This window comes from Rutidosis leptorrhynchoides, chromosome 5 (assembly GCF_046630445.1).
Source record: "Rutidosis leptorrhynchoides isolate AG116_Rl617_1_P2 chromosome 5, CSIRO_AGI_Rlap_v1, whole genome shotgun sequence".
Lineage (NCBI taxonomy): Eukaryota > Viridiplantae > Streptophyta > Magnoliopsida > Asterales > Asteraceae > Rutidosis > Rutidosis leptorrhynchoides.
The window spans coordinates 463,963,472-463,978,535 of NC_092337.1; the positions used below are offsets into that span (position 1 = coordinate 463,963,472).

At 34.6% G+C, this 15,064-nt stretch overlaps 1 pseudogene; it reads right to left on the bottom strand.

Annotated features, from left to right (window-relative positions):
* Positions 1-532: 532 nt before the first annotated feature.
* LOC139850243 (pyruvate decarboxylase 2-like) lies at positions 533-1,725 on the bottom strand (annotated as a pseudogene).
* Positions 1,726-15,064: the final 13,339 nt, after the last annotated feature.

Genomic DNA, 15,064 nt, shown 5'->3' on the forward strand with positions numbered 1-15,064 from the left:
TGTACAAGTATGCAACCATCACAGACTTAGACACATCATCAATAGAGTGAACCAACAAATAAAGCACAAAGTGACTATGTATGTCTTCTACCTACACTACTCTTATAATTGGATCTTGATATGCTGCATAAAGAACACAATTCTTAACTTGAGACGCTAATCCAATGTTGCTTCACTTGCTTAATTTGCTACACTGGTATGTTTGAACCTAACTTCAACTAATCATATCAGAATATCAAATACACCATCAATGTTCAATGATTTGTTGTTGTACTTCAGAATGACAAGCTAGGACTAATTGAGTTAATAACTAAGATAATTTCAACAGCTATCAATGAACCAAATCACATACATCATCATCATCATTATCATTAAACTGCTCTCACATACTTACAATTAACAACCTAAAAGACAATAATTGTTATACTCTTACGTAAAAATATGCATCAAGATACTTGTAAAAACTACCCCAAGCTCGTTAATGCTTGAAAATTAGTAAGACAATCACGAGTAATTATCGGAAAAGACTCTACTACTGAGGGTTTGGTAAACGACTGTTAGCAGCAGCAGAGACTCTCGAACCCCACTCCAGTAAATCTTTGCTCGTATCGTCCTTGTGTACCATCACTTCAATGAAGCACGAGCAATCCTTTTTATCACCCTCTACTTGCTTCAATCAAGTCTTCCTCACAAAACACCTACAATATTTGAAATTTTTATTGAATAATAGTCATATGGAATATGGATGGATGGGCCACTTGGATATTGTGTCAAGTTGAGTTACAGCTATTTTGTTGTTGATTTTGAACACCAACAATCTTTTACAACAATAATATATTAAATCTCTGAAATGAAAATAAATTAAGGGGATCACATTCATTTTAACCCATTTGAGATAACACTCTCAACTTGTTCATAGATATTAACACCAATATTGCCACCTGTATAGTGTTTCGTAGAAATTTCTTACCTTTGTCGTCCAGCACTTTCCATCCCCATTGTGAATTGCATCAACTAATCCAGTATAGTTTCAATTCTTTATCACATTATTGTTTAACAGGAACATGATGGTATTCTGCCCACATCGCAGCATCGTTGACACATCTTGAGCAGTAACCTGAAGTTATAACAAATCATATTAATATTAAAAAAATGATCGATTAAGACCATTAAACCTGATGGAGATTAGTGTTGAGCTGTATAAATGTATTATATACCTGGAAGCTGCCATCACAAATGCAAACAATCACTCTCTTATCAATAGCAACATGTGCATACCCAAGGGCATCACCGACTGACCACTCAATCGACCCGTATTGCATCTGGAATTCATACCTACATTACAATATCAACTTTTGAATACAAATAAAGACAGTGAAGTGATATAGAGCGTGTGTAATAAGTATGACATCATATTAGAGAGATACTTACACACATCCTTGTGGCAAATTTAGTTTCTGGCATTTGAATAAAGAGTCCCCTGATTCAGCAATTACAGCGGTTTCACTTGCCAACATCTTTTGTATGTGTTCAAAAAGAACATTAACCCTCAATGGCTCTTTCGGAACATTAACCCTCCTTCAGGCACATCAATGCGCACACACACACACAAACTCTCTACCTTCGATTTGAAACGAAAGTGTGAAACCTTCTTGTATTTGTATATATGCAAATGAATATATCACACCGAGTTTGTACACTCAGTTGGCTTGCAATTTCAAACATATCCTCTATATTTTTGTTTTCTGTAACACCCTGAGACTGGGCCTAGCTGGAATTAACTATTTTGCCCTTGTGTGTTATTAAATGTTATTTTAATAATTATATGTGTGATGACCCGAAAATTTTCGACCAAATTTAAACTTAATCTTATATGATTTCGATACGATAAGCAAAGTCTATTAAACTGAATCTCAAAATTCTTGAACTATTCAATTACCTTTCGTTTATTCACGATGATGCACGAATAATTATATGTAAATAGATACATATACTATAACTTGAAAACGTAATTAAGTGTTGGGTATATGATACTGTGCATTAATCTTATTTGATTGATTACCTGATTGATATATTTAACTACGGAGTTAAAAGATTATGCCAAACGATTCAAGTAAAAGACATTTACCGAGTCTCTTAAGGATTATGATATCATTACGGGTCTCTATTGAGAGGTCCACGTGGATTTGAGAAATCATTCATTTTTAACGGTATTCGGAACAAATGATAAAGTGTTTGTTTAAATAACGTAACTTGGACACATACAATAATAAGGAATATTAACTGTTGGAATTAGATATATGAATAACATGTGTTATGTATTTTAAAAACGTGTTTATTAAATATTGAATATATATATATTTAAATATAATATTAACTTGGTCATAAAACAATCTGTTATTATATATATAATAACAAATAACGAGACGATAATTTATAGAAGTAAATGACCAAAATACTCGAAAGTTTAAGATATACTTTGAGTGGTATAGTTTAGGAATAATTTAAGACTATATTTTGACAAAGGTACGAGTCGCGAAACGTAATGTACAAGTTTTCTCAACGTACGAAGGGACACTCGAAAAAACCGGAACCGGGACATAAGTCGAGTGATGACGTACGACTTATCGGAACAAAAATTACAAGTCAACTATGCATGTGAATTTAATATAATATATAATTAATTATTTAAATTAAATATATTATATATATTATATTAAATTATGTCGACAAACAAAATTACAAAAAATATGTGAGCTGGATCTGACGGCCATGCGATCGCATGGCAAATAGGCATAAAACCCATGCGATCGCATGGGCATCAGAATCAGGCCACACCTATAAAAGCTCGAGCATTTTGGTCTCTGTCTTACACACATACATATCATACTCCATATTTATATTATTATTATTATTATTATTATTATTATTATTATTATTATTATTATTATTATTATTATTATTATTATTATTATTATTATTATTATTAAGATTAATATTATTATTAATCTTATTATTATTAATATTATTAATTAGTATTATACATAAAATACTACGACGAGGTTATGAGTGTGTCACTTTCAAAATGGTTTTAAGAGCGGGATAGAGCTAAGGAAATTATGGGTTATTGCCAAAGAGGTTATGGGTAATGTTCGAGGGTATATTTATGAATCAAATCTAGTGTTTATCATCTCTGTTGCGTCTACGTACTTTTTTACAATATTGAATCTCAATATTAATACGTAAGCATTTATATTTTATATTTTATAAATTAATAGTGTATACATACTAGTGCTCGAGTGTATATATTTATACATTATTGTACGCTAAATTTTGTCGTTAAACAGTTATGATGAATCACGAAGTAAATACATATATTACTGATAAAAGGTATATGATATGCATGTTTTTGGAAAGCTGACGAAAAATCAATAACTTTTCATTTAGAAATCGCATAATTTCGGTGAACGAATTAAAAGATATGATCAACTGAATTATGATTGACATTGATTGAAATTGCTTTTGAAACTTGTTTGTAAGAATGATAAATTGGATTTTTGAATATTACCAAGCAAGTAAATGAATCCATATATAAGGCACGTCTCGTTTTGTTGAATTATTGTCAAAATTGACTTTTTGAAACGACTTTGGATAACTTTTGTATGTCGATCTCGAGCATTAGGATTGTTATACACTATGACCTGACCTAGCTTGATAGACATTTATTGACCAACATATGTTCTCTAGGTTGAGATCTACGGTTATTTGGTAATCCGAGTTTCGATCACATTTTGGTGAACGACTTTATATGCTGCTAAGGTGAGTTTCATAAGATCCCTTTTACTCTCTACATTTTTGGGCTGAGAATACATGCAAATGCTTTGTTAACCGATATACAATATTTATATGCGTGAGTTTCATATGCTCCCTTTTTAATTGCTTTTGCAATCTATATTTTTGGGCTGAGAATACATGCACTTTATTTTAAACGCAATGGACACAAGTACATACTAAATTCTACACCGAGTTTGAACTGAAAATCCCTTAGCTTTGGTAACTAGTAACTGCCGGTTATAAGAACTGGTGGGCGCGAGTAGTTATATATGGATCCATAGGGCTTGATATCCCCGTCCGAGCTAGAGCACTAGCCTTTTAACGGACGTATGCTATTTGAGAAGCGTACACGTTGGTTTACGTGTATTATTAAGATGATTATACAAAGGGTACAAATTATATATACGTTAAGTTTAGTTACCAGGGTGCTCAATTTCGTAGAATATTTTGATAAACGTTTCTGGATGAAACAACTGAAATCTTGTTATCCACTTTTATATGCAGATTATGCGAAACACTAAAACTATGAACTCACCAACCTTTGTGTTGACACTTGTTAGCATGTTTATTCTCAGGTTCCCTAGAAGTCTTCCGCTATTTGCTTATATAATAGACAAGCTATGTGCATGGAATCTTACATGGCATATTTTTCAAGAAAACGTTGCATTCACCAATTCATCACCATGTACCTTATTTAGACTGCATTGTCAACGGAAGTACTGTTGTAAACTATTATATAAGGTGATTGTTTATATGTAGAAATCATCAGATGTCGAAAACTTTTGATTTAATATTCATTTATGGTGTGCCTTTTCAAAAGAATGCAATGTTTATAAAACGTATCATATAGAGGTCAAATACCTCGCAATGAAATCAATGAATGACGTATTCGGCCAAATGGATTTGGAGCGATCATCACAGTTGGTATCAGAGCGTTGGTCCTAGCGAACCAGGTCTTGCATGAATGTGTCTAACTGATAGTTGTTAAGATGCATTAGTAAGTCTGGACTTCGACCGTGTCTGCATGTTAAAAGTTTTGCTTATCATTTTTTTGTCGAAAATTACATGCTTATCATTCTTAAGTCTAGACACATTTTACTGCATTGATTGCATAAATAGTGTATAGACAAAAATTCATATCTTAGCTCATCTGTTACTGTAAACTTTTCCTGACATCTTCCGAAAATTTCTCCGTGATTTATGGAATTTGGTATTATATATACATATGTAAATTATGTATTGAAGAATACCAAACTAAATTCTATAATCTATTTCATATCAAAAATCATCTATCTAATTATACAAGATGGATCCCGTATCTAGTTCAAATTCCTTAAATTCCGACAGCTATTCCGATATTGATATTCTCCTGAACTCTGAAGAAAGTGTAACTGGAATGGATCAACCAATTAGCCATCATCTATTCTGGATGAATTGGGGATGGGTTCGTAGCCTACTTAATTATTGGAGACAAGAAGAAGGCGATCCCTTCCATCCACCACATTGCCCTTTTGGCGAAGAACCTTAAGCACTTACCGGCGAACCTGTTCGTAATACCATTTTCTCTCTCATTTCCAGAGTATCTAGTCATGATTATATACTATCTCACATTCTAAATCTTATTCGTCCGCTCGTCCGAATCGACAATCATCCCAGTGTAGTAGAAGAAGTCAACGAGCTTCGCGCTCGGGTAGTGGCTTTGGAGAATATGGTGCAAAGGTTACAAGCACCAGCAGCATCACCGGCATCAACAGTACCACCGACAACAACACCAACAGTACCATTACCACCACCAACAACACCCGCATCGCAAACCTCAACTTCACAATCTGTTCCACGAGCATCAACGTCATATGCACCGTAGTTACCAAGAAATACCAGCAACAATAACCGATGAAGTATTAACTCATTTCCCCTGAAGAAATTTTATGTATATTTAATATATATGAATTTTGAAATCAAAATAAATCTTTTCGTACCAAGTTATTACGTGTGAATCTTAACTGGTAGGTACTACTCGGTTAATTCATATTACTAATATGCTATGTGAAGGTATTTCGAATGCCCGAGAGACATATTAAATTAATGTGGCTAATGTGTTATGATCCAAGTCGGGTCATACCCAATAACAAGCTTACCGACACTTTATATGTATTTAATCTTAACGATTGGGTCGTTAAATAAATACGCGACACTTGGATTTTAGAAAATCGGTTTTCTAAAATATTATCACTTGAGATAAATTATTTGGATAATTTATATTTAATTATTTATAGGTTTGAATAATTATATTGTGTTATATTTTATAAAAGGTTTATAAAATATGCAAGTAACTTAATAATATACATGGTTTTATATATTTATGTCAAGTTTATATAAATATTAAAACATTGTTATTATTATTATAAGAAGTGTGCAGAATTTTAGGTCTCCTAGGAGACAACTCATGCTTGCTTTTGTCACTTTCTATATACACACTTCCTTAAGTGCAAGACTAGTCTCTTCTACCAAGTAACCTTGACTCTTACATGCAAATACACTTGAAAATTGCAAGAGAAAACTCTCCAAAAACTGGGCTGCAGGCCGTGGCTGTTGGGGAGCAAAAGAGAGATCAAAATTTGGTTTTTGCAAGCTAGTTTCAAGTGTCACATAAATCCTAACCAATAACAAAGGTGTTGGGTTAATAGCTTGGGTATTTCTCCTTGAGGTTTCATCATTTTGAAGCTCCATTCTTCATCATCTTCATCATCATCTTGCACATTTGAAACAACCCTCAACTAGCTTTGAGGAGGTATAAACACTCTTCTTTACTCATTACATTTGTAAGCATATTATCAAGACTTGATATCTACTTGGAATTCAACTAAAATGGTTTAATACATACACTTGTTTTCTTAATATATCATGCTTCCGCTTGCTATATTTCTTACTAAATTAATTTAGTAATTATGTTAAAATTAAGAACATGTTTGTATATTGAATTCCAACATTGGTATCTAGAGCCGAGGTCTTTGGAATATGCTTCTTATATGGTTTATAAACCCATGAATTTTGTAATCTATAAACATGCATGAAAGTAGATTACAAAAACTTTTCGGGTTTGGAGGGTTGCTTGATTTTGGCCGAATTTTAAAGAGTTCCAAAAGTGGGTTTGGAACTTGCAAATTGGTCATATTTGTTGTATATTGTAGTTCACAATCAATGCCTTGACCTTATGATGTATGCATGTGTGTTTGAATGGATATTTGTTTGGTTGAATGTTTGTAATGTTCATTTGGTATGTAATATTAATTCATTCAATTGGATGTAATATTTATTTTGGCTATGTAATTTGTTTTACATTTGGTATGTAAAATAGAATAGGTTGTATTTTCATTTTCTAGATAAAAATGTATTAGGATACATATTTTGTAAAATGAAGATACAAGATGATGAAGACTTGAAGAACACAAGGAACATATGGATGCAAGGTTAAGTGGGAGATTTGAAATCTCCTACTTTGTATTATTACCCCTTAACCCGGTGACATTTGTTTTCGGCTAAACAAATGTCCACCAAAATGGCTAGATTGTGAACATACTTGTTTTGCATGTGTGGTTGTTTGTTTGTTTATTGTATTGTATGTTTGGTTGATACAATTAATCACAAGATAACAACAAGCAAAACGACAATTTAATTGGTTAAATTAGACGTATTAATAACATGCAAGACGACAATTTAATTGGTTAAATTAAAAGCAACTAAAACCTTAATAAATGGTTATTAAGAACAAGAAAAGGATTACATAATATAAAATGGTTTATATCAAGTAATTGGCAAATTACAAGACTTGAAAATGGATTTCAAATGAACCATACACTAAATGCATGTTGGTGTATGGCATAAATGTTTTCTTAAACTAGAATTAACGAAAACTTAAAATCCCTTAATCGACAAGGTAAGCAAGTTTAACGCCATCCTTTTGTGGGACACTTAAACATAGTAGGGAACTCATAATGGGATAAAGGTCACCTAACCGTTATGAGCTAACCAATATGGTTAAGGTAAAATTCGCATGCTTGTGAGATAAAGGTCACCTAACCACTTGTATGTTAATTTTACATGTTTACACAAGTAGGACGACTTGATTTGGGAATCATGAACTTAGGGTCACCGAAGCATAAGGAACAAATAGGCGTTGATGGGATAAGTATGCCATGCAAAAGGATTGCATGATCCCATAATTTAGAAGTTGCAAAAGGATTGCAATTGTCATATAAATGACTACCTAGCTAAATCAAATAACGGGATAAAGGTCACCTAACCGAAATTTGATTTACCGTTGGATTCTAATATTTAATAAGACAATTATAATATAAAAGGGTATTGTTTATTAAATTTGAAATCAATACTTAAATGAACTTTGTTAATTTTGTAGATGGCCGCTAATAACAACAACAACATGCAAAACGCACCACTTAACCTAAACAACCTATCGTTAAGGTCTCTCCTCGAGAAAGACAAACTCAACCATACGAACTTTATGGATTGGTTCCGTAATCTTAGGATTGTCCTCAAACTCGAGGATAAAGCGTATATGTTGGAGGACCCCATTCCCGATCAACCCGACATGGATGATACGGAGGGCATGGCTTACTATGACAAATATTGTACCGATTCGGTGCAAGTTGGTTGCCTAATGCTTGGGACTATGATACCCGAACTCCAAAAGGATTTCGAACATCATAGTGCATATGACATGATAACGCAATTGAAGGAGATGTTCCTTCAACAAGCACGTGTCGAACGCTTCGAAACGGTTCGAGCGCTACATGCATGTCGTATGGATGACACCCAATCCGTCTCCTCCTATGTCCTCAAAATGAAAAGCCTCATTGATCGCGCAAACCGTCTTAACCTCAACATTTCCAATGAGCTAGCCACCGATCTTATCCTAAACTCCTTGTCAAAGAGGTTTGACCAATTTGTAATTAATTACAATATGAATGGGATGGATAAGACCATCGGTGAGCTTCATGGCATGTTAAGGATGGCCAAAACAAGCATGGGTAAAAGGGCTTCACCCGTGCTAATGATCAATGATGGCGGGTCAAAAGGTAACAACACCTCTAAGCCTAAGGTGGCTAAGAGAAAAGGACCCGCCTATCAAGGCAAGGGAAAGGTGAAGATGGTTACCCCAACCAAGAACAAGAACAAAAAGCAAAAGGTTGCGGAAAAGGCAAACCCCAAGGAAGACCCATGTTTCGGTTGCGGTGAGATGGGTCATTGGAAACGGAACTGTCCGGTCTACCTTAAGGAGTTGAAGGAAAAGAGGGATGCGGGGCAATCCTCAGGTAATATATATATGGTATATATAGAGCTTAGTATTACTTCTTCTAATACATGGGTATTAGACACTGGATGTGGAACTCACATTTGCAATTCTTTGCAGGGGTTCAAAAGAAGTAACAAGCAAACGGGAACATCAAGTCTCTTCATGGGGAATGGAGCTAAAGTGCAAGTGAAAGCTCAAGGAGACTTTGTGTTAAAACTTCCAAGTAGCATGGAACTTATTTTGAATGATGTTTTGTATGCACCCGACTTGTGTCGAAACATTATTTCTGTTTCCCATTTGAAACAATATGGTTTTAATGTTAATTTTATTAATGATGATATCCATGTTTGTTTAGATAATGTATTCTATTTCAAGGCTTCGCCTTCAAATGGAATTTATGAATTGGTTCATGATGACACATCATCTAGTAGCTCAATGTACCATACAAGCACCAAGAAACTCAAAAAGGATTTGAGTGATTCCTACTTATGGCATTGTCGCCTTGGTCACATAAACAAGAACCGAATGCATACACTTCAAAAGAATGGACTTTTAAAATCAAATGAGATGGACTCGTTTGATGTATGTGAATCTTGTTTACAAGGCAAAATGACTAAAGCACCTTTCAAAGGGACCTATGAAAGGGCTAAAGACTTATTGGGATTAATACATTCGGATGTGTGTGGTCCCTTTAAGCCCATGACTAGGAATGGTGAAAGATACTTTGTTACATTCATTGATGACTTCAGTCGTTTTGGATATGTCTACTTGTTAAGGCATAAGGATGAAACTTTTGAAGCATTCAAAGAATATCAAAACGAAGTACAAAATCAACTCAACAAGACAATCAAGGTACTGCGTACCGATAGAGGAGGTGAATACCTAAGCGATGCCTTCCAAGATCATCTTAGAAGTTGTGGGATTATCTCACAACTCACTCCTCCTGGAACACCCCAACTGAATGGAGTTTCCGAAAGGAGGAACCGAACCCTAATGGATATGGTTCGATCGATGATGGCTAGAAGCTTGTTACCTCTATCATTTTGGGGTTATTGTCTATGCTCCGCGGCTCGTATTTTAAATATGGCCCCAACCAAGAAAGTGGAACGAACCTCATGAGATGTGGTTTGGAAAACCTCCATCTCTATCATACTTAAAGGTATGGGGATGTGAAGCTTACCCTAAGCGTTACGTCCCTAATAAGTTGAATGCTCGATCCACGAAGTGTATCTTCATAGGATATCCCAAGAATGATATGGGATATTATTTCTATGATCCATCCGAGCAGAATGTGTTTGTTGCTCGGAAGGCGGAATTCCTTGAAACTAAGTTCCTAATGGAAGGAAATAGTGAAAGGAAGATAGATCTTGAGGAGGTTCAAGATCAAGTTGATGATACACAATTGGTTGACACTAGCACCCAACATGAAAATGTTGAGAATGATCAAATGGATGATCAAAATACACAAGACGTTCGCAGATCTGGTAGGATTAGTAATCCTCCTGAGAGATATGGGTTTCTCATGGATGGTTGCTATGTGGTTGATTTGGATGAACCAATAAACTACCAAGATGCTTTATCAAGGATTGATAAAGATAAATGGCAGGAAGCCATGAACGCTGAGATGCAATCCATGTATGACAACCAAGTTTGAGAACTTGTTACACAACCTGCTGGCTCAAGGCTAGTTGATTGTAAATGGCTTTTCAAAATGAAAACCGACATACATGGAAACTTGGATACATATAAAGCTAGACTTGTAGCAAAAGGTTTCACTCAAACTCAAGGGGTTGACTATGATGAAACTTTTTCGCCTGTGGCAATGCTAAAGTCTATTAGGATATTACTTGCCATTGCTGCTCATTATGATTATGAAATATGGCAAATGGATGTCAAGACCGCTTTCCTAAATGGACATCTTGAGGAAGATGTCTATATGGTTCAGCCTGAGGGTTTTGTTGATCCGAAATATCCTAAAAAGGTATGCAAGTTAAAGAAGTCAATCTACGGATTGAAACAAGCATCAAGAATGTGGAATCATCGTTTTAATGAGGAGGCCAAGGAATTTGGCTTCATTAAAAATGGTGATGAAGCTTGTGTATACAAGAAAGCTAGTGGGAGCACTATCATGTTCCTTGTACTATATGTGGATGATATATTGTTATTTGGAAATGATATTCCGGCAATGCAAGGTGTTAAAACTTGGTTAAGCAAATGCTTCTCCATTAAGGATCTTGGAGAAGCACAATACGTTTTGGGGATTGGGATCTACAGAGATAGATCCAAGAAACTGATAGGTTTAAATCAAAGTGCATACATTGAAAAGATCTTGAAAAGGTTCAAGATGGAGAACTCTAAGAAAGGTTTGGTACCTATTCAAAAGGGAACACTTCTCAATTCATCTCAGTGCCCCACCACGAAAGATGAACAGGAGAGAATGAAGAAAGTCCCATATGCTTCTGCCATTGGGTCTATCATGTATGCAATGATATGCACTAGACCGGATGTGTCATGCGCTCTTAGCCTGACAAGTAGATACCAGAATAACCCAGGAAACAGTCATTGGATTGCTGTTAAAAGTATATTGAAATACCTTAGGAGGACTAAGGATATGTTTCTGATATATGGGTCTGGTGAGGAGGAACTCGCTGTAAAAGGTTACGTGGATGCGAGTTTCCAAACTGATCGTGATGATTCTCGATCACAATCCGGTTATGTCTTCACATTAAATGGAGGTGCGGTCTCTTGGAAGAGTTCAAAACAGGATGTTGTTGCTCTATCCACTACAGAGTCGGAGTACATCGCCGCATCATTAGCAGCTCAGGAAGCTGCATGGATGAAGAAATTCATCGACGACTTAGGAGTAGTCCCTTCCATTCAGGACCCTCTTGAGATCTTTTGTGACAACGAGGGTGCGATTGCTCAAATCAAGGAACCTCGTGCTCATCAAAAGACCCGTCACATTGAGCGGAGATTCAACTACATAAGGGATGAAGTTGAAAAGGGAAAGATATGTATTCGCAAAGTTTACACAGATCTTAATATAGCGGATCCTCTCACGAAGCTCTTACATGGATCAAAACATGCAGGACATGTTTGTGCATTAGGGCTTCGATATTCTAGTGATTGGTCATGATCTGTTTTAAGTATTGTAACGGAACGAAATTGTTCAAACTCATTAATATAATTATGGTTTAATTTATTTTGAGTTAAGTTCCTATTTTGCATATTTTATCCATGAATAAGCAATTATTCTAAATTCCGTAGTTGATCACATTTGTGGGAACAAGTGTGAGGTTTAGACTATTATGAACTTGGATTGGTATACATTCACGGACTGAATGTGGGGCAAGGTTGCAACCAAGGTTCATAGATATTTGTGGGATACAAATATTGGAAGACCAGCCCTCAAGATTTACTAAATGGAGCCTTTGTGGTTGATCACATGTAGTCTTGAGTAAAGGCGAATATCATTGTATCCTCTGACCTGAGATACATATTGGGTTCGGATATTTACCAAGTATTGTGCCTTGATTCTTTCCTTCGCTATTCTGAAATATGGTAGCTCACAAGGAAGAGCTCAGGTATAATGCAAGGTACATATTTGGGACGTATGTAGTCAAGATGGAATTTGTCCCTCTTATTCATTGAGAGTCAGATGTCTAAGGCCTGATAAAGTTAAATCTAAAAGAGAGTGATCACTCTGTATCTCTTGGATTTAACATGACATCTAGGACGAAAGGAAATAATGAAAGATTCACCTATTCATATTCGAGATGGAACTCGAAAGGGATGATGTTATTGAATGGCACAAAGTCATAACATATTGGGGGTGATGGACGGTCGTTAGGTGGTATCCATCACTTGCATTAATTTCTTATGTTTCTCGTGCAAGTGGGAGATTGAAGGTATTTCGAATGTCCGAGAGACATATTAAATTAATGTGGCTAATGTGTTATGATCCAAGTCGGGTCATACCCAATAACAAGCTTACCGACACTTTATATGTATTTAATCTTAACGATTGGGTCGTTAAATAAATACGCGACACTTGGATTTTAGAAAATCGGTTTTCTAAAATATTATCACTTGAGATAAATTATTTGGATAATTTATATTTAATTATTTATAGGTTTGAATAATTATATTGTGTTATATTTTATAAAAGGTTTATAAAATATGCAAGTAACTTAATAATATACATGGTTTTATATATTTATGTCAAGTTTATATAAATATTAAAACATTGTTATTATTATTATAAGAAGTGTGCAGAATTTTGGGTCTCCTAGGAGACAACTCATGCTTGCTTTTGTTACTTTCTATATACACACTTCCTTAAGTGCAAGACTAGTCTCTTCTACCAAGTAACCTTGACTCTTACATGCAAATACACTTGAAAATTGCAAGAGAAAACTCTCCAAAAACTGGGCTGCAGGCCGTGGCTGTTGGGGAGCAAAAGAGAGATCAAAATTTGGTTTTTGCAAGCTAGTTTCAAGTGTCACATAAATCCTAACCAATAACAAAGGTGTTGGGTTAATAGCTTGGGTATTTCTCCTTGAGGTTTCATCATTTTGAAGCTCCATTCTTCATCATCTTCATCATCATCTTGCACATTTGAAACAACCCTCAACTAGCTTTGAGGAGGTATAAACACTCTTCTTTACTCATTACATTTGTAAGCATATTATCAAGACTTGATATCTACTTGGAATTCAACTAAAATGGTTTAATACATACACTTGTTTTCTTAATATATCATGCTTCCGCTTGCTATATTTCTTACTAAATTAATTTAGTAATTATGTTAAAATTAAGAACATGTTTGTATATTGAATTCCAACACTATGATGTACATACTTCGTTAATGACTTAACCATCGTTAACTACAATCTCTGTTTCCAACTCAATGAATTCCATTTCATAATAAACTAAGTATATTATTCAATTATATGGTTGATTTTATACTTTCATCTTCGATGTATTCGAAACTTTCTAGAAAACATTATTCGTACCTTGCGAAGTTAGCAAGAGTTCCATGAGCACCAACATGATTCACTGAGAAAATATCAATAAAACTGAGTATTGATTACATTAGTGAAATACTCCGTAAAGATTATTAAATCTTTAATGTTTTATTCATTTCTAATTCAAGTCAAAAATCAAATGAGCTTAATATGATATTAACTCATCAAATCTGTATTACATCTGAAGAAAATATACATACATATATTTTCATAAAGACGGTAATAAAAATTCTTTTGTACAAAATATTACTTGTGAAATCTTTAACGGGTTGGTAATTCCCGGGAAATATTTAAGTTCACAATTAATATGTTACACTGTACATTCTTCAACTTTGATTCAAAAATTAATAACTATGCTCACAGCGATATACAATCGTTTCCATACAAATTCAATTACATATTCTGATATTGACGGATCAGAATCCAAGTCAAGATTTAACGGGTGACATCATTCTTAGATCTCTACATCTTTCAAAGCTATACTTTGACTTCAAAAATGTGAAAGATCCTTTAGCATTGTTATTACTGAAAATAACCTTGCAATTCCTTTCCAAAAGTATCCAGTATTATCAACCGTTCAACCAGTCAACGACGACCTTTCAGACTTGTAACTTTGGCATATACGTTTTTGTTACTGGGGAACCTTTCATGTTCCACCACATTAGCAGTAAATTTACCAAAAACTTCATTGATCTTTGACCTTCCGAAAAATTCTTATACTCATTGAAACCGTATCATGTACTCATCCACATCTTGTAACGGAAATTGCCATACCAACTATCAGGAATTAGCAATCAGTATTTTGAAATCTTGTAGCACGTCTACGCCAACAGTTATATGTGTACATATAACGTCTACCTCTTGGACTTACATACTTCGAATGTGAAGT